We start from the raw sequence: 20,216 nt of genomic DNA, 5'->3' as shown, positions 1-20,216 counted from the left end.
ATGCTCTTTACACGTGTTAAATAAAGAGAAGGACTCGGTTCCACTGTCTTACAACATTCAAGATGGCGGAGGAAAGGGGTAAATGTGCGTTCAGTTGTGATCAGCATGATCTCGACACCAAAATAACGATTACCGTTATTTCTAAATTGGCCCTGAAATAACGAATATCATAATTTCAGTGCATGTCTGAGACCTTCGGGCTCGAAGCTTGGGAACTAGTATTCAGGGAAAGATAAAATGGCGGCTTACGGCGGCGAAGGAAATCTCAGTAGTTTAATATTTAGCGTGAAAAGGCTTGGGTGTTGTGATCTGGTTCTCAAGTAAAACCTACCACCTTTTGAACAACAAGAAAAAAAAGAAACGGTGGTAAAAAGCAGCAAGTTTCGAAGTCTAAACGAAAGATGGGTAAGCTGAGTTTCAGTCAAATATCATGACATTTGGGATGTAATTTCGATACCGAATAAATAGTTCTACATGGTTACGCACGCATAGGATTCTGTTGTGTTCACGTGAAGGCCATTTCAGCCATTCCTGCCACTTGTAAGTGGTAGGAAATAAAAGACATGTATAGTTGTTTCGTATTGAAGCCCTGTGAAATCACAAATTTGATTTATTTCTTCTTTGTTTTAGGTGGTCATTATCCATTACTTTTGGAAGTCGATGCTAATGAGAAAGAAAAAATGTTTATGATTATTTCTTCTCTCGAACATTTTACTATTTAGGTACCAAATAATCTTGATATTGAAGACCATTGCATCCTATTATGAAAAATGTACCCCTGATTGCTTTGTCAACATGTATGATGTAATATACCTTGAGATTTGTGGGATTTTCACATGTAAACTAGAAATACCTGTAGAGGGTAATGATGTACTTAATGCAAAGTGTTTTGGTACAAAGTCTGCTTTGCTGTAATCTACCTGAAGGTGCTTTTTATATGCTAGTAACACTTGCACAGCCCAGTCAAAATGTTCTTTAGTAGTAGTCAAGCTGGCTGTTGTAATTATAGGCAGCAGAGGCCAAACCTCATCCTGAAAAGCAGTCTGAAAGGTGTGAAGTCAGTGGAAGATACTTCATTGTAGGTGGCCAAATTGCAGGCTGTCAGCCCATTTTGAGTGAGTAGTTAAACTCAAGATCGGCTATTTTAACTAATTTTATTGAGAGCCAAATCCTGCAAGGCTTATATTCTGTATTAATTTGAAGTGTCACTTTTATGTTTCTTATTTTGCAGTAAGTGGGCTTGTTGTGGCCATTTTTCTCTCAAACATTTTTTTCAGCTTAGTCAAAACGTTTTTTAGAAGTAGGCAAGCTGGCTATAGTAACAGAAGGTAGAGACCAAACCTTGTCCAGACTAGACGCCTAACAAATGTTCTGTGTGGAAAGCCAAATCCCTGGTTACCGGCACATTTTGACTAGGCTATTTGTTATTTAGCTACTCTTATTATTAAAGATTACTGCATTCCTTTTTAATAATTTGCTGCCAATTGTATGCTGTATATAGCTTATGATTTGTGTGATTTTCAAGAGTAAATTAGAAATACCTGAAGATGGTAATGATGTACTAGATAACGTACTTGATGCAAAGCAATTTTGGCACAAAGTGTATGCCTTGTCCTCAGGTGATTTTAACATGCTAATAAGATTTGTTATTCAAATAATATACATCAGCTGGAATGGGAATATTGGAAGAAAAATAATAATATTTAACCATAACAAGTTTTGGTTTTATGTCCAAATTAAGCACTTAGTTGAAGATCACTGCACTGATCAGGCCCCAAAGGCCAAAAAAGTGCTGTCTGCTGTTAGTTTAATTTTTGTCATTTCTATTGATTTATTTTATTTATCAATGTTTCTTTGAGTTATAATTCATTGACCTCTTTCAATAGTGCAGGTTCGCTCGTGTAACCTAATCCCACATGTATGTATGTACAATCTCAGTTGAAATTTTGAGTGGCAGGCAAGCTGGCAATAGTAATAGGCAGCAGAGGCCAAATCTTGTCCTGAATAGAAGTCTGACATGTGTGAAATTGGCAGCTATTTCATTGTAGGTGGCCAAATTGTTGGCTGCAGCACATTTTGACCTGGCTGATTGTGTGTGTTATGTATGTGTTCTTCTTTTTAGGTGTTAAACAGGTCAAAGTACCGAAAAAAACCTCTGTGATAACTTGGTAGTCTAAGATGTAAAAACTTTTAATAATAAGGTAAAGCTTGATAATTCTTAAGAGTTTGCATCTGTTCTAAAAGTTTTGGGGAGAGTTAGGGGAGCATTATTTATACAAATGTATTTAAAAAGTAACAAAAAAATAAAAAGAACTAGGGCAAAATCCCAATTTGCTTTAAAAGTTTATTTTATTAAGAGCATAATTCTGGATATAGCTTGGGATTTGTGTGATTTTCACAAATTGTTAGGTTGTTATGTAAACTTAATTTACAGGAACCTTGTTAATTTTCAGCTTCAAGAACAAGTACATAATTGCAGGAAAAGCTTGAAGCTTGAAAAATTGACTGATGAAACTGGAACAGATGTCATGAGATTTGTACAATAGGTTGGCCTGGGAGGGACCAAGAATTAAAGAATTCATTGATTCTCTTACACCTTTTGTCTGCATAGTGTGCTTCTGTAGAACTTAGTTATTGCTGTAGAAAACGTTTTTGGAGGGCCCTTGAGATCACTCACTTTTGAGCTAGTTGCCCCTAGGGAAGAGGATATCTGTACTTATTATCTCCCTTGGGGGGGGGGTAAAGGGTTAAAGACTGATTCTTCTCCAGTAGCCACAAGTACCCCTGCATATGGAAATTTTGAACACTATTAAAGGGCTAGTACCCTCATTTCATACTTGAATTTCTAATTTAGTGTAAGTTATGACAAATAATGAATGTAAATTCATCTTGGTTGTACAGGTTATATCCAGCAGTCCTTAAAAAAAAAATAAAAAGGTATTTTTCTTCAAATAAGTGCATGATATGTCATTCAATTAATGCTCTAGCAGGGTTTTTGTTTGAAATGCCAAAATCAACTTCATGAGTAAGGACAAAAAAAAAAAAGGCAATAAGTAAATGTTCTTCTGTATCCTTTATGTCAATTTGGGCTGAAAAACAGGTTTATTTTCCTTTTGCAAAAATTAGCTTATTTCACGACCAAAAACGATGCAAACAAGCTTAAACGTTATGTTTTCAGCAAAACAGCGATAGAATCTGCGAAAAAACAATGGAGACAAGCTAACACACAGTGTTCTCAGTAAAATTTGGGCAAACAAAACCTTAAAAACCAAAAAAAAAAACAATTGCGCTGACTTACCCATTTTTTGCCAAGATAACTGCCAAAACACTGAAAACTAGCTTGAAACTACATGTTTTTCACAAGATCGCGACGAAAAAAAACTCCAAAATACGGCAGAAATGTACGATTTTTGCAAAATTTTTCGCTAAAGTTGACAAAAACACTAAATTCGACTGAAAAACACGTTTGTTTTTCTTTGCAAAAATAAGCTTATTTCAGTTTTAAAAACGCTGCAAAAAATGTTCTCAGCAAAATAGTTTAAGAGTCTGTGGGAAAACACAAAAACCAAGCTTAAACCAAGTGTAAATTGATAAAAAGGCCCGAATTGCGCATTTTGGCAGTTATTTTGGCAAAAAATGGTATATTTTGATTTCAAGCAAACTTTCAAGTAGTTGTTAAAGTTTAGAGCCAAACACAATACCAAAAAAAAAATTGGATGTTTTCAGAAAAAATTGTGACCCTCAGCCTAATCATAATCCCACCCTACCCAAGCCTTAACTCTAGCTGCGAGGGTTAGGGTTAGGGCTCGGGTTAAGAACGGAACTTTTCACTCCAGTCAAAATGATGCAACTGGTTAACATGGTCCAACCAGCCAAAACAAGATAAAATGGTTCAAACGGTGAAAAGATTTTAATTACGTGACATGGTCCAATCGGAAGAAACGATCTCACTTAGTAAAATGGTGCGACTGGTTAACATGATCCAACTTGATAAAATGATGCCAATATCTATCAAAGTGCTCTGTGAGCAAACTCGTGAATTGACACATGATTTTGACACATGATGTTTAATGTTATCTGGTTTAGGGAATTTTGTGGTTGATTGTCATATCTAGAGTACGAGCAGAAGTTTAGTGTTCGCTAATGTAGCAAAGAAATAAAGTAACGTTGGGATAAGAAGGCATTACAATTGAAATGATCATGCTATTACATTTGACAAGGTGGATGATGTCATGTGTTTTAAACGTCTATCATTTTTGTTTCTGGTTCAAAAGAAAAGGTTGGAAGTAAATGTGGGTGAAAAGTGAAATTTACTCTCTTTCGTTGTAAATATTAGAAAATCAAGGCAATACTGTCTTAATGAAAACATTAACGATTCCCTCTTTATCAAATCAGACAAACTGGAACGAGTTTTGAGTGATATAACTAAGCCAAGCCTGCCACCGTCATTTTGGATCTCCGCCTGGGTAGATTTAAGTCACGTGCTAGGCAACGTATAATCAATAACAAGATAGAATTTCATTTCAGGCCTATTTATCAATTTTGTGGTGTGTAACTTTTGCATTTTAGTACGTTGTATGTATGTTGAATCTTCAAATTGTCTTGAAACTTAAAAGAAAATTGTTCTTTAAAAATTCACTGAAAATCGGTAGCTAAAATTGTTTGTTTAGGTGTTATCTGATTTTCGTGTTAACTTGTAATTTCGTCAGTCGCCGGCATCTTTTGTTGCTTCACACAGGAAAAGCACACCCGACGAAACGTAATGATCAATTTTGTCCTCAATCTCACGCCATAACAGAAAAAGCTTTTGAACATCTGTAAACTTCGAGCGCTTCGCAGTAAGTAATATTTTCAATGAATCTTCGGATTTTTTTCGAGTTCAAGGATTGTAAATTACAATTTTATGAAAAACGAAGGTTGCTCTGTTATTTCAGTGTAAATCCTTGCATGCCTGCCAGTCGCTGGCGCCGCTTGTTGAAACTAAAACGAAAAAAAAACTCTTTTAAGATTATCATTGCCTTCTTTTTCACCCCACCACTATTCTTAGCAACAAAGGTCGCCATTTCTTCTGTTTACTGCTCGCTAAAAACTATCAAATGCACTCAAAAGCCTAAAATCTAAAAAAAGTTTACAGGAATCGACCAATCGAGCGAGCGAGCGAGCGAGCGAGCGAATGCCATTCCCCACATGGTATCTATAACTCGCTCTTGCGCATGCGCGCAATTCACGAGTTAAAAATGGACAAACTGGTTTAAATAATCCAACCAGTTGAAATGGTCTAACTGGATAATGCATGTGTAACCAGTGAAATTGGTTCAAATAATTCAGGTAAGGATGGTAACATTAGTTAAAAAGATCCAGCATATTACAGTGGTTCAACACTAAGCCTAAACCCTAACCCTAACCCTAGCCCCACGCCATAACCCTAAAACCTAACCCTAAACCCTAAACCCTAACCTATAGCCCTTAACCTAGACCTAACCCTAACCCTAACCCTAACCCTAGCCCTAACCCTAACCCTAACCCTAACCCTAACCCTAACCCCAACCCTAACCCCAACCTTCTCTATCTATCCTGTAAGTGTACCAGTCGGCCTATCGTTTGTTTTTCAGTAAACTTTCAAGTAGTTGCTGAAATTTACAAACACAATACCAAAAACCCTGCAATTGAATGCTTGTAGAAAAATATTAACGCCAACCCTAAGCATAGCCTCGTCCTAGCCTTAACCCTAATTCTAACACTAAACCCCGCTAACTCTAAGCATAATTTTACCCTAGCCCTAACCCTGATTGTAACACTAAACCCCTCTGACCCGAAGCAACCCAAACTCTAACCCTAACCAGGTAATGGGCTCCTGCCCTAACCCTATCCTCAACCCTGACTTAAACCCTTTACCATAGCTTAGGATTGGTTTGGGGTTTGGGTTAGGTTTAGGATAGCACAGAGTTAGAGTGAGCACAGGACGAAATAGCATGATTCCGTAATTCGGAAAAATGAAACTCTATGTTTCCACATCATTCACTTCTTCCTTGGACCTGTTATGTTTCCGTTATGATTCCTGAACGGAAATATGACGACACGTTTCCGTTGCATTTCTGTCAACGGAATATTATCATCGCCTGTTTCCGTTACGTTTCCTTGTACGGATTCAAACTTTTACCGTCAAGTAAAACATATATTTATAAAGTGCTGTACAGTTCTTACACCACGTTACCATGAAGACGTGATCGTTCGAGGACAACAAAGGCAAATTGACGTGCATTAGGTGTGTACGTTCGTAGGAATCATAAGAAGTCCTAGAAGCTTCGATGTTTTACACTGAGTTATGTGCATGTTAATTTTGGAACTGTTTCGAAACCTTACAAAATTGAATCTTTTAAACTTACTCTGTGCTTAGATTTTTAAGCAGCTGGATCATTTGAGCCAGTTTAGTCACTCAAACCAGCAATAAAATACTAGGCTAACTGGATAGTTTTAGGGTTAGGGTTAGGATTTTCAAGTAGGCACACGCAGTTGTGTGGATATTGTGGTACATGGAGTTTAGTAGAGTGTAGATTTTAGCAGTATTTGCCAGTGTTGACATGTTTATAAAATTATGGTTCCAAAGTGCGTGTCACTGTTGAGAACCCAAGAAAATCATGAGAAAGTCGCCGATGGATTAGCCATAAAAATAAGCCCAACTCTGAGTCAATGCCAAACCACAAGAAAGTTGTGAAACTCGCGCCAATGTAAAAAAAAAAAAAAAAACAACTGAGGTTCGAAGTATGGGTCGCTAACATCCTATGAAAATCATGGGAAAGTCGAGGAGATTGGTCATGGTACCAACCAATGCCACTTTCCCATGAAAATCAAGAAAGCTGTGGTAACTAGCCAACATATGCTAGAATGACAATCTTTAATAAAATTCATATCTAATAAGGATGTGTGAAATGGCCAATATCGCTCTTGGCCGAGATACTGGTTTGCCGTGTTTTGGCAGTTATTTTGGCGAATATGGTTAAAATCAAATCTGTGTAAAAACAGTAAAATCAACGAATTATTGAGGTTCGTCAACATAGGGAGGGTCCTCTTAGTCTAGAGAAAAACTTCTGCCCACGGCTAAAGGCGTTAAATTAACAAAATGGATATATCTGGGCGGCATATCAAACAGCAACACTAAACTTCTCCTTTCTCACAGCTTTTTCCCCTTTAACATCTTTGTTCATTCCATTTTTTTTAAAGTAAAAACTCGTTTTGGAGGCATAAAGGTCCCTAAAGCAACGTTTCAAGATTTTATGGCGATCTTGTGAAAAACATGTAGTTCCAGCTAGTTTTGAGGGTTTTGGCAGCTATTTACACAAAAAGTGGGTAAAATCAGCCCAATTTGTCGTTTTTCTGACGGTTTTTACGCGTTTTTTCCCCAAATTTTACTGAGAACACTGCGTTTTAGCTGGAATAAGTGTTTTCACATGGATTGTATCCCTATTTTGTTAAAGACATCGTGCTTTTGAATGTAAAATAGGCTGATTTTTGCAAAAAAAAAAAAAAAAGTGTTTTTCAGGTCGAATTGAGCGCTTTTGTCAACTTTTGCGTAAAATTTGGCAAAAACTCGTGCGTTCTGCCGGATTTTGGTGTTTTTAAGATAGATGTCATTGCAATTTTACGAAATACATGTAGTTTCAGCTAGTTTGCAGCGTTTTGGGCTTGAGACCGGCAAGAGTGATGGTAGACACTCTTAGCAGAGATAATTGTGCTAGCAGATATTAAAATTTCACCTGTAAAGACAATAAATTAATTGAACACAAGAAAAAGGAAACTTGATAAAAAAAATTAGAATAATGGCGGGGAGAAAAGAGGGCTGCACTAAAGATTATGTACTTGTGTTCTTAAAGCTGAAAATTAACAAGGTTCCTAACAATTTTTGAAAATCACACAAATCCCAAGCTATATCCAGGGTTTTCTCTTAATAAAATTAACTCTTAAAACAAATTGGGATTTTACCTTGGTCCTTTTTTTTTACTTTTTATGTACATTATTTATGTATAAATAATGCTCCCCTGACCCTCCCCCAAATTTCCAGAACAAATGGAAACTCTTAAGAATGATCAAGCTTTACCTTATTATTTAAAATTTTTACATCTTGAATTATCAAGTTATCACAGAGGATTTCTTGGTACTTTAACCTGTTTAACACCCTAAAAGAAGTGCACATATATACTACACACAATCAGCCCAGTCAAAATGTGCCACAGCCGACAATTTGGCTGCCTGCCACAATATAGCTGCCGCTAACTTCACACTTTTCACACTTCCATTCAAGACAAGGTTCAGCCTCTGCAGCCTATTACTATCACCAGCTTGCCTTCCACTCAAAAACATTTCGACTGAGCTCATCCATACATACATACATAAGTGGGAGATTAGGTTACATGAGCGAACCTGCACTATTGAAAGAGATCAATGAATTACAATTCAAAGAAACATTGATAAATAAAATAAATCAATAGAAATGACAAAAATCAAACTAACAGCAGACAGTACTCTTTCAGCCTTCTGGACCTGAGCAGTGCAGTGATCTTCAACTAAGTGCTTAATTTGGACATAAAACCAGAACTTGGTATAGCTAAATATTATTATTTTTCTTTTAATATTCCCACTCCAGCTGATGTGTATTATTTGAATTACAAGTCTTATTAGCATGCAAAATCACCTACGGACAAGGCACACACTTTGCACCAAAATAGCTTTGCATCAAGTACATTATCTAGTACATCATTACCATCTTCAGATATTTCTAATTTATTTGTGAAAATCACACAAATCATAAGCTATATACAGCATACAATCAGCAGCAAATTATTAGAAAGGAATGCAGTAAATTTTAATAAGAATATTACTAAGTAGTTAAATAACAAATAGCCCAGTAAAATTGTGCCCATTGCTGGGAATTTGGTTCTCAATAAAATTAGCTAAAATAGGCAATCTTGAGTTTTACTGCTCACTCAAAATGGGCTGGCAGCTTACAATTTGGCCGCCTACAATGAAGTACCTTCCACTAACTTCACATTTTTCAGACTCCTTTTCAGGAAGAGGTTTGGCCAGCTTTTCTACTACTCAAAAACATTTTGACTGGGCTGTGCAAGTCTTACTAGCATATAAAAAGCACCTTCAGGTGGATTACAGCAAAGCAGACTTTGTACCAAATGCTCTGCATTAAGTACATCATTACCCTCTTCAAGTATTTCTAGTTTACTTGTGAAAATCCCACAAATCACAAGGTATATTACATTATACATTCCAGTTGACAAAGCAATCAAGGGTAATTTTTTCATAATGGATGCAATGATCTTCAGTATCAAGATTATTTGGTACCTAAATAGTAAAATGTTCGAGAGAAGAAATAATCATAAACATTTTTTCTTTCTCATCAGCATCGACTTCCAAAAGTAATGGATAATGACCAACTAAAACAAAGAAGAAATAAATCAAATTTGTGATTTCACAGGGCTTCAATACGAAACAACTATACATGTCTTTTATTTCCTACCACTTACAAGTGGCAGGAATGGCTGAAATGGCCTTCACGTGAACACAACAGAATCCTATGCGTGTGTAACCATGTAGAACTATTTATTCGGTATCGAAATTACATCCCAAATGTCATGATATTTGACTGAAACTCAGCTTACCCATCTTTCGTTTAGACTTCGAAACTTGCTGCTTTTTACCACCGTTTCTTTTTTTTCTTGTTGTTCAAAAGGTGGTAGGTTTTACTTGAGAACCAGATCACAACACCCAAGCCTTTTCACGCTAAATATTAAACTACTGAGATTTCCTTCGCCGCCGTAAGCCGCCATTTTATCTTTCCCTGAATACTAGTTCCCAAGCTTCGAGCCCGAAGGTCTCAGACATGCACTGAAATTATGATATTCGTTATTTCAGGGCCAATTTAGAAATAACAGTAATCGTTATTTTGGTGTCGAGATCATGCTGATCACAACTGAACGCACATTTACCCCTTTCCTCCGCCATCTTGAATGTTGTAAGACAGTGGAACCGAGTCCTTCTCTTTATTTAACACGTGTAAAGAGCATTGGTAAAGAGTGCCACGAAATTACTATATCCATACTATATCCATAAATTTGGTGCCAATTTAGAAATAACGATAATCGTTATTTCGGTCTCGAGATCATGTTGGTAAGATGACATGTTCTTATATACCAGACGTAAAAACTCTTCAGATTCTTAGTCTGCATTTTGTACCCACTCTGCAGTCTATATTTTGTATCCAGTCTGCAGTCTGCTGTCTGCATTTTGTAGTAACAGGTATCTGTGGCACCAATACAGTTTAATTTTGGTTACATTTATTCGCAAAACACACATAATCTACCACAAAATACCTGTGAGTGAGGTAATTCTACATTTTCATTCTTTCGCACATTAATATTCTTCTCTCCTTTCGTAAGAATGTAGACATCACTCACAATGTTTCAAGTAATCCACCCACCCTACAAAAAAGGAACTCTTGCACGCATAGCATGCCTATGTTTTGAAATAGGTGTATGCCCTTGGCCAGACTTGAGCGCACTATTTCAGTAGACTAGTCCGACACCCGTAGTATCACTACACTTGATTCCAAGGATCCAGTACCATCCAGGTATCCCAGTTACCCTGCTCACAGGGTCTAGTTAATGACTTGTTTCAGCATGTGAAATATGCAAAACTAAACGCATACGCAGACGACCATCAGAATTACTCATCTAACCTAGACCCATTTGCACTGGAAAAGTGCATTTGTCAAGAAGTTAATGTCGCAAATCAGTGGTATAAAAACAATGGCATGATTGTTAACGAGAAAAGCACCAAGCTCTAATCCTGGGAAAAACTGAGCACAATTTTTGTTTCCCAGTAAATAACTCGATAGATATATTTGGAATGACAATAGATAATAGGCTTTCTTTTGATAATCACGTATCAGTTATCTGTAAGAAAATAAATAATCAATTTAACGTAATGCTTAGATTTCGGAAACTTATTAATAAGGAGACGCTATTGAAGCTTTATAAAGCCTTTATTTTGCCGCATTTTTACTACTGTTTTTCTGTTTGGCATTTCTGTGGTGCGCGCAATGCCGACAAAGTAGATAATCTAAATAAGCGCATTCTTAGGTTTATACTACAGGACTACATCTCTCCATATGACATTTTACTAAGCAAAGTCAACTTAAAATCTCTATTCATTAGACGCCTCCAGAACTTCATGATCACGTTATATATGAGTATATTCTTTAAGAATTATCCAGGTTATTTAAAAGATATGTTCACCGTACGGTCTTCATCCTACAATTTGCGCGGAAATCATATCATGTCCCTTCCCAACCCAAAAACAATGACATACGGTCTGCACTCTTTTTCATACTTAGCTAGCAAAATATGGAACTCTCTTCCAGACACTTACAGAAAATTAAATTTTCTAGAATTCAAGCAGGAGATCCTTAGATATGAAGCTTTTCCACAGTAGATTTACAAGTTATGTTTCCCTCTTAGTTTTCCCTCTTAGCATTTAGTTGTATATAGTTTATAAATAATATTGAAATTGTAAGATAGCATATTTTTATTTCATTTTAGTTTTTTTCTCGAAGATATTAGCTCTACGGCTACACTGAATTTCGAGCTTAAAATAAAGTATTTGTATGTATGTATATTACAGGTATCTAGGTTCAGCGATGAAGCGGCGCAATCCACACACTGTGCAACTCAAGGCGTTTGGGACGGATAGCGAACGTGCCTTATCCAACGCATTTAGAGAAGAGTTTCCGGAGGCTGACCATCATAGATGCGTTATCCATCTTCGAAAGAACATCGAGATGAAGATATCTGGTCTGGGTATCCTTGGAAGGGATCAAAATTAATTCCTCTGTGACATATTTGGAAAAAGTGTCGCTGCCACCTCAAACCACGGAATTGTAGTTTCCAATGAAGCAGATGATTTTTACGCAACATTATGCTCTCTGGAAAAAGTTTGGAATGACCACGAAAGGGGAATCACCAACCAAGAACCAGCACTCTATGACTGGTTTGTGGGAAATGTCGCTGACACGATCATAACTTCTATGCTTAAGCCCCTCCGCCAGAAGGCTGGACTAGGAGACTCGTTGTATTCCATTAATGACAACGAAGCAGAAAACCACCTTCTAAAGCTGAAGACTGAGTACAAGCGTGTCAGTTTGGTAACCGTCATTTCCAAAAGCCACGAGCTCGTAAAGAAACAGGATGCACTGTTGGAAGGAGCAATTCTAGATCAGGGTGAATGCAGACTGACAAATGAGTACAGCCACCTCAAGATATCCCCAGAAAGGTGGAGAAAAATGAACCCCGCCGAGAGGAGGGCTTACACCAACAAGGCCAAGGAGAGTGACCCACTGTCGTAAACACCATCTACATTGTCAATATCGTATAAACCGTCTGACATTACTTGCATCCCAGAGAGTATTTTGTCCAATCACTTTGCCAAAGCACGGAGGCTGCTGCAAATGAAAAGAGTTAAAGATGGCTTCCGACACGACGACACTGTACTGGTAGCATCGGAAACGTCGCCAAAACCACATGTGGTGACAGAATACAAGAACGGGAAATTTGGTTGCGATGATATGTGTCCAGCTTTCAACCACTCAAGCCTCTGCGGTCTTCTACAATGGCACAAGAAAAATGCTATGCAGACAAAAGAGGCCAAAAATGTCCACTTACGGCCTTGACGTTGGCAACGTAGGAAAAAAGCCTCACCAAAGGAAGAGAGGCAAAAAGTCTAAGAGGGCAGAAAGCTTTGTAACTGAACACGTGGACAGGCTGCAAAGTACTGCGGATGTCCAACAACCTGTCAAACTAACGATTATTCGAAGAAATGGACAACATGAAGTTAGTGGTGGAAGTGTCAATCCATTCTCTCTTGTCTTCCTTTCCGATCAACCCCGCCTGACAACTTGCACAGGATGTAGCAAGACGGTTCGCACGCATGGCAGATGGTGGCCTCTTTCCTCCTCCAGATGACATTGCTATTACGCACAGAGAGTGTCGTTCCTGGAAAGACAAAACAGGAATTCTGAGAGTAGGGAAGGAACAGGGTGTTTACTTTCATTTAAATTTAGCTTGTGTCAGAGAGGGACAAATGCGGTTTCTGTAACATTTATCATTATCATATCACAAGACGTGACTTTTTCCTGTTAATTTATGCATTACTAACAGTGACCGATAAAAGAGGAATTTTTAGCATGACGTTTCACGGCGGCGAGCGTTTCACGTCGTTGATTTCGTTACTTTGTCATTTAATTCTTCAATAATTCTCTCAAAAAAGTAGGAAGAAAATGATACCTTTACAACACTTATTTTCGTTTTACAAATACCTGATGACAAAAATGGAATTTTTGCCTTTGGCGGAAGGGGATAACGTCATGCTTAATCTCGAGCTCTATTCACTCGGAAAGGATAGAAAACGGTGTTAAGGTAAATGGACAGAACACAATATCATTAGTATAAAAATCTAGTTTAAGTTGTGTTTTTAGCTGGCATGCACAACTTATCTTAGTGATTTAATGATGTTTTAAGCCTTGTGAGATTAGTCTTCTGCAAAGCATTAATGTTGGTTTCATTTCAAGTGAGAATAAACAAATGACTTAAGTGTTGAGATCGTAGATTTATTGCATTCATAGACAAAAAGTGCACATCTTAATAATGCTCAATTTGCTTTAGTAATAACGATCAATTACAGTTCCTAATGAAATGTGAAAGCTATAAAGAGTAATTTTTGTACCTTTCGTCGGATTCTTCACACGTACTTTTCTCCGGTTCCCACTCTCTTTCCAGCTTGAGATCATTACGTGAATTATGTGCACATTCTAGAGATGAAAATGAAAGAAATGTACATTTTCGGACAACAGTTTTCCTGAGGTAAACATCAGCGTCGAAATCAGCAAGGATAAGGCACGGATGTTTAAAAGAATTAGTAGAAAAGTAGAAAGAAATTAGTAGAAAACTCAGTTAGTTACCAGGAAAGTCCTCCATGGCTGCCCACGATGTTTAAACCCCCCAGCGTTGAAACTATTTTGTACCCAGAGTTCTCACGGTCAAACAGGCAAGCAAATATATGCGGCCGAACTATGGACGCTGGAAATTATCGGCTACTACTGACAAGCTCTCCAGCATATTACAACTTTCTCGAGACCACCGAAAATTATACTTTACAAACTCGGCGTAAAAATCAGGTTTGTTTATCACTTCCCCGGGTCCCACGTCCCCGGGTCCCACATCCCCGGGTCTCACGTCTCCGGGTCCCACGTCTCCAAGTCCCACATCCCCGGGTCCCACGTCTCCGGGTTCCACGTCCCCGGGTCCTACGTCTCCGGGTCCCAGTCCCCACGTCCCCGTCCCACTTTTAGTGACAGCCGCTTTTAAAAGGTATTTTCAGAGTTGATTAACTTGATAAGTGACGATCTCTGTAAGAGCGGTCCAAGGCATTTCGCATCGGAAAAAAGTTTCCCCTTAAACCTTGCCCAATAAACTATCTTTGGTAGCAATTAAATAAAACCACATTAGTTTCTGGAAATACGTTAAAATAAAATTTTTAGAGCTCTCAAAAGTCAAAGCTGCAAAAGGCCTTTTTTTGACCTCTTGCGACATTGAAAATTTCAAAAGTTGAATAGCTCGGTCCTCGTATCACACCGCATGCAGCAAAAAATCTTTGTATTTTTAAACTGTGTGATATGTTAGGTGTATAAAAAGCATTTCAATTTTGATATTCGTTTTTTCAGTGGTTCGTCATAATTTATTTAAAAACACTCATTAGACAGCTTTCTGAAATTAGTCAAAAGTACTCTTTCTTTCTTGGTTGATATTGCTCAAGTTCAGACCCAACCATTGAAAACTCCGCTAGATTTCTTCTAATAAGATGTTTGGCTGCAAAAAAATATAAAAACATCTTGCACTTATTAATTTTGGCTAGCGGGACAGCCGATTATGCAAATTAGTTCATTGAGCAAACTCCGACCGTTTTATATAAGTAGCTCAATAAATCTTAGATTTTAACTATTTTAAGTTGAAAAGATAGTAGGACAGAGCTTTTAGACCACATTGATTCGCATAACAGGTGGACGTCATAATTAGACTGCATAGCAACTCCATTCCGAAATCATTTCCTCCATTTTTGCAAGAAGTGCTACCTTTGTATCTCGCATTCAAAATGCAAGCCCAAAATGTTTGTACATGTCTCTTAGTATCTTGACTTTGAGGCTAGGCAACCTTCCCTCTCTTGCCAACGAGCACACATCATAGACATCAAACATGATTGGGTGTTTCAGTCCTATCTCATCCATTACTGTGTTCCTGGCCTCTCTCGAACACTCTTCGTCTACATTAGACGCGGGTGCCTCTATCAGATCGTCGTCCTGCTCGTCTGCGTCTGTGGTATCATCCGTTTCTTGTTAGATTTTAGATCGCTTTTTAAGGCACAATCTTGAGAAGAAACCCTGAATCTGTATGTTGGATAACCACTCAGTTCCATCGAACATTCTCTCTATTCTCTCTCTATCTATGGTGCAAGCAGTTCGCATGTCCTTTATTGCTTGCTCTGGGTCTTGTCTTCTGTCAGTGGCTCGTCCAATGTTAAATTTCTGTGCCAAGTACTGCCAAACGTTTTGCGAAAGCTGTATACTTGCACTTCTCTTATGGAGATCCTATCCGATGGGAAGCTGTAAAGCACTTGTCAAGGGTTCTGTGGCCACTGCAACCAGTTCAGTCGAACTTTCACCCTAATGATAATGACTGAAATTGATGAACCGACTCCCTCTTCACTTTGTCAAAGAGACTTTCAGTCATGCACACAGGCACAGGACTTACATGATGAACAGGCTAGCAAGTTCATAAAATCTTAAAATCTTCATCGCAACCAGGCTCAGGACATTGATAGGAACTAACGTCATAGCCATCATTGCTTTCTCCTGCTGATGTAATTCGTCGAGCAGTAGTGGGGAAGAATGGAATCTCCTCCATGAGATCCGTCTTTTTCTGTGGACAAATAGCAATTTTAATTCCATTGTATAAACCTTCCAGGCGCAGGCCCCCCTGTGTAAACTCAAAGTTGTGTAAGTTGCTGAAATTGGCAATCTTGTTAATTTCTAGTGTTGAGTTCTGTTCCTGGACTATGCACACTGACGCCGTCGTTCTCCTGACCGGTCTCTCTTTCAGTGCGGTGTGGATGTCTTTGGCAGAAACAGCATCATGGCTTTCGTTGCAGTATCTCCTGATTGACGCTTTTATCTGACACAGAATCCTGTCACAGATATCTTTTCCGGCCTGCGGCTAAGAATGATCGTACATCACGAGTTCGATTCTCTGGCGATGTCTGAGCTCTCGTAAGGATGATACCAGCTTACTGTTGTGATGGCAACCTGGTTCATCTAATCTTAGAAAGCCTTTTTTTATTCCTGGATTTTGTAACTTCATGGTGACAAAGAGATTTTCAAGGACTGACAGCGCTGAAAACCAGTCTTGTTTACGGCTGTTAAGAAGGTGTACGTAGCAGGTTACTCCAAGGCTTTCCTCCTGTCTTACAACAACGCAACTCAAATGCCAATTGATTCCCCTCTAAGCAAACCAATCGGCTTGCTTTTACCGGAACTTCATCGCTATGAACTTCATTGCCCAGTCAACTACTATAAATGCCTCATCTCCCTTCAAAGAATGAAGAATTTGCCGCTTGCACTGATTCTGGTTCTCAGCTCTCAGGATATGCCCTTTCCATTCAAAGATCTTAGCGGCAGCATTTTTTGCTTCATACAGATGGTCTTCTGCTTGAACCTTACCCAATTGTATTGTGTACTCTTAAAAAGCACCTCTTACCTCTTCAAGAACACTCTTTAGCTTCTCACAATACTCACACTTTACGTTGTGACTGCGAAAGTCAGTATCACCAGCATCGCTTGGCGCAAAGACCCTACAGTGATTGGCACATTTCCTATCGTCCTCTTTGAATTGATTACTATATGTAGCCTTGAAATACAACTTGCTCTCCTGAAGCCTAATCCAAACTTCTTTACACCAATCCTTTTTCTGTTCCCACGCGTTCCAGCTCGTCTATAATTTGGAGAAATTCTTAAAACCATCTGCTCCCTCAGCTGAAGCGTTGTCTAGACCTCGCAATGATTTCTTCTGTGTGGCCTCTTGAACTTCTAGTACTCACCACATCGTGGATTTACTTATCGGTTCAAATCCATTCTCTTTGCAATGGTCCATGTATTGTTTAATGATGGTGCACTTGACCACTGTGCGTACCATGTTAGGTCTGACAAATTCTTCGACGCTCTCAAGTTTGATGGTGCGAGTGCCGTAGGCTACGTCTTGATAGTAATATGGCCTCATAGTCAACTCTAAGAAGTGGTTTAGCTGACGCTGTTGTGTTCTGTGACGCGGGATTTTTTCAACAGGTATCTCACTCATCGCCTGTGCTCTTGCCTTTTTGTCTATCGGAGAGGTTTTCAAATGGCTTATGTATGCGTTTAAGCTCGTTAGATGAGAATCTATCAGCATAAACACTCAGTATTTGAGTCTAAGTGATTTTGTGGGAGCATTCTGATAGGCGACCATAAGGGTTTGAAGGCTAACATTAACAGCTGCCTTGTACTTCTGTTCATGGTCTACGACCGCTTGGAATAACACTTTAGCATCTTTTAGAGCCATGACTTCGCACACCAGCTGGCACGCTTTCCTAACTTTTTGAGCAAACTCAGATTTCTTAGGAAAGGAGCATTTCCCCCAACAATCTGCTTGGGATTCCAAATGTGTAATCCTGGGCTTTTGTGCAGCATCTTCGAGGCTATCAATGCATGCATTTAAGACTTGAATTGGATCTATGCTAAAGTTTTGAATAAAACTGTCTTAAAGACAAGTGTGCAGAAAAATTTCTCTTACTCCTGCCTACAAGAATTTTGGGCTAAACTTCAGAATACCCCGCAACTTTGGTCCGCCTCACTTACATGTGTCGGGAGGCTCTGAAGATCGAGGCATAACACAATAGACGCTATTCTTATTCAATGACATGTAAATGAGTTGCGGGGTATTCTGAAGTTGCTCCGAATTTTGATCCAAAAACGATGTTATCGCTGCTTTATTTGGAAAGGAGAAGTAATTCATGATAATAACTATTAAATTACGTGGCAGAGTCACCGGTCACGGTGTATTTTAGTATGTGCTGTCATCGCCGGTTACACTGAATAGACTCCTGTAGTTTGGTTCTGAAATGTTCATACAGGTTTGAATAGCGTAAGCTGTCAGAACTCAAATACGAAATAGCTGAAGCCAAATTTTTGAAAAAGAGTTTGCCATAAAAATGTTGACCGAGCGCTAATCAAATTATGATATTTGATGCCTTGTTGTTGACGTCTTTCATCACGAGATAGTAAAATTTGTCAAATTCTGGCCTTTTGAAATGTTTAGAGTATTAATCGGTGCGGTCTAAAAGCTCTGTCCCACTATCTTTTTAACTTAAAATGGTTAAAATCTAAGATTTATTGAATTTATTTCCAAAAACTAACGTGGTTACTTGCTACCAAAGATAGTTTATTGGGCAAAGTTTGAGGGAAAACGTTTTTCCGATGCGAAATGCCCTGGACCGTTCTTTCAGAGATCGCCACTTAATGTCGCCGCAAATACACATCTATGAACAAGCGACCAACTTTGTTTTTACGAGAGTGCTTTTCTGGAGTTTTTTTTTTTCCAAAACCATGCTTGAAAATTAGGGGTGCGGCTTATGTACGAGTTTTTATGGTAGATGGGGAACCGATTGCCGAACTGGCGTTACCAGTTGGTTTAGTAGGCACATTCGTAACATCAAAATCATTAATTGAATGGATAACAAGAGTTTTGGTATGAAAAAAAAACATATTAATTTGGTTGATTGCTTATGTTTTTCAAAAATGTTTATGTTTAAGAAAGATGTTTTTCGTCTTGTCAAGAGCATGGGACAAAGAAAAAAATTCTGAGTCCCCATGAGGAATCGAACCTGAGACACACCTTTGGATACTGAGCCACAGAGACTCTACGGTGAGCGAGGCCTATTACGAAGTTCATATGACACGCTTCCTGCATATTGTTACATACTGTTCATGTTTATTGTTCATTTTATTTGTTCTTCGTTATCTTGCAGGCTGTAAGCACAGTTTCGTCCGCAACTTCCTTATACCTAGTTGTTTTGCCTGCTACTGTTTAACCATGTCATTCATACATATTTCAGTGCTAAAGCCCAAGACTCTCCCTGCATTCTGGGCAGACCTGGAACGTTTCAGCATATTTTTGGAGATGTGATGTTTTTTTGGGATCTAGGGGAAAATTCATATTATTCCCGCTATCATACTCAAGATCAAATCAAGTTTTGTTTAAGTGACTGCTGACACTCTCAGAATAAAGCTGAGATAGAAATTTCGTAAATCATTAAAATATAATAAATTGTTATTCTTTGAATGGCAGAACTTGAAGCAGTTACATTGAGGTTTGAAGTAAATCCCCACAGTTAGAAAATATATGAAGTAGTGTAACTATTCTTAGCTGCTGTATATTTGAATGTCTCTAACTAGTTGCATGTCCATTTGCATGCACTGTTGTACTGATGAGGACGTAAAGGAGATGTGGTGCATGAGTCTCACAAAATGCCTGCATATCATCAGAGCTGTATAGAGATTAACCCCTACTCTCATAGTGCCTGTGCAAGGCTGACTGAAATTCTTCTGCCAACTCTGCAAAAGTACATAATAATGTATGAGATCAGACTCTAAGATATATAGAAATATTATCAACAATGAGCATGTGTTTACTTGTAAAATATGAGCACACAGTGCAGGACCTTTATCAGTAGTATGTTGTTACTTGATTGATGTTGTCCTGGAGATATTTGACCTTGCAGGTGCAATCATAGCATAACTATGATTAGTGGCAATGTGATGGATTGGTTACCTTTCTTACATTATGTCAAGGCATAAGTATGGTACTTACCATTAATGGTGTTGATAAATTGGGTTGACCAGTCTGAAAAGTAAAGTCTCGCCTCTCTCTGTTAGGCCATTGAATTGTGGTAGAGCAGAGACTTCTGAAGCACACATTTAACTGTGCTAGCATGTTAATCACTCTGACCATCTGTCAAGTCTGCCTGGCACCCCGACGGAATTTTGCAAGGCACTCCATCTCCATTTTCCATGA

General features: G+C 38.4%; 1 long non-coding RNA gene and 1 pseudogene across 1 annotated transcript; one reads left to right on the top strand and one right to left on the bottom strand.

Moving 5' to 3' along the window:
- Positions 1-8,074: 8,074 nt before the first annotated feature.
- Positions 8,075-9,856, bottom strand: LOC149042680 (uncharacterized). The gene is made up of 2 exons (XR_016188265.1): positions 9,669-9,856; positions 8,075-9,443 (listed from the first exon to the last, which is right to left on the bottom strand). It is a non-coding gene; the product is annotated as an uncharacterized LOC149042680 (long non-coding RNA).
- Positions 9,857-11,890: 2,034 nt separating this feature from the next.
- On the top strand, positions 11,891-13,300 carry LOC149042679 (uncharacterized; annotated as a pseudogene).
- The last annotated feature ends 6,916 nt before the right edge of the window (positions 13,301-20,216 follow it).

This window comes from Pocillopora damicornis, chromosome 7 (genome assembly GCF_964200805.1).
Source record: "Pocillopora damicornis chromosome 7, jaPocDami1.2, whole genome shotgun sequence".
NCBI lineage: Eukaryota > Metazoa > Cnidaria > Anthozoa > Scleractinia > Pocilloporidae > Pocillopora > Pocillopora damicornis.
The sequence above is the reverse complement of the archived record's forward strand: the minus strand, read 5'-3'. Positions and strand labels throughout refer to the sequence as shown.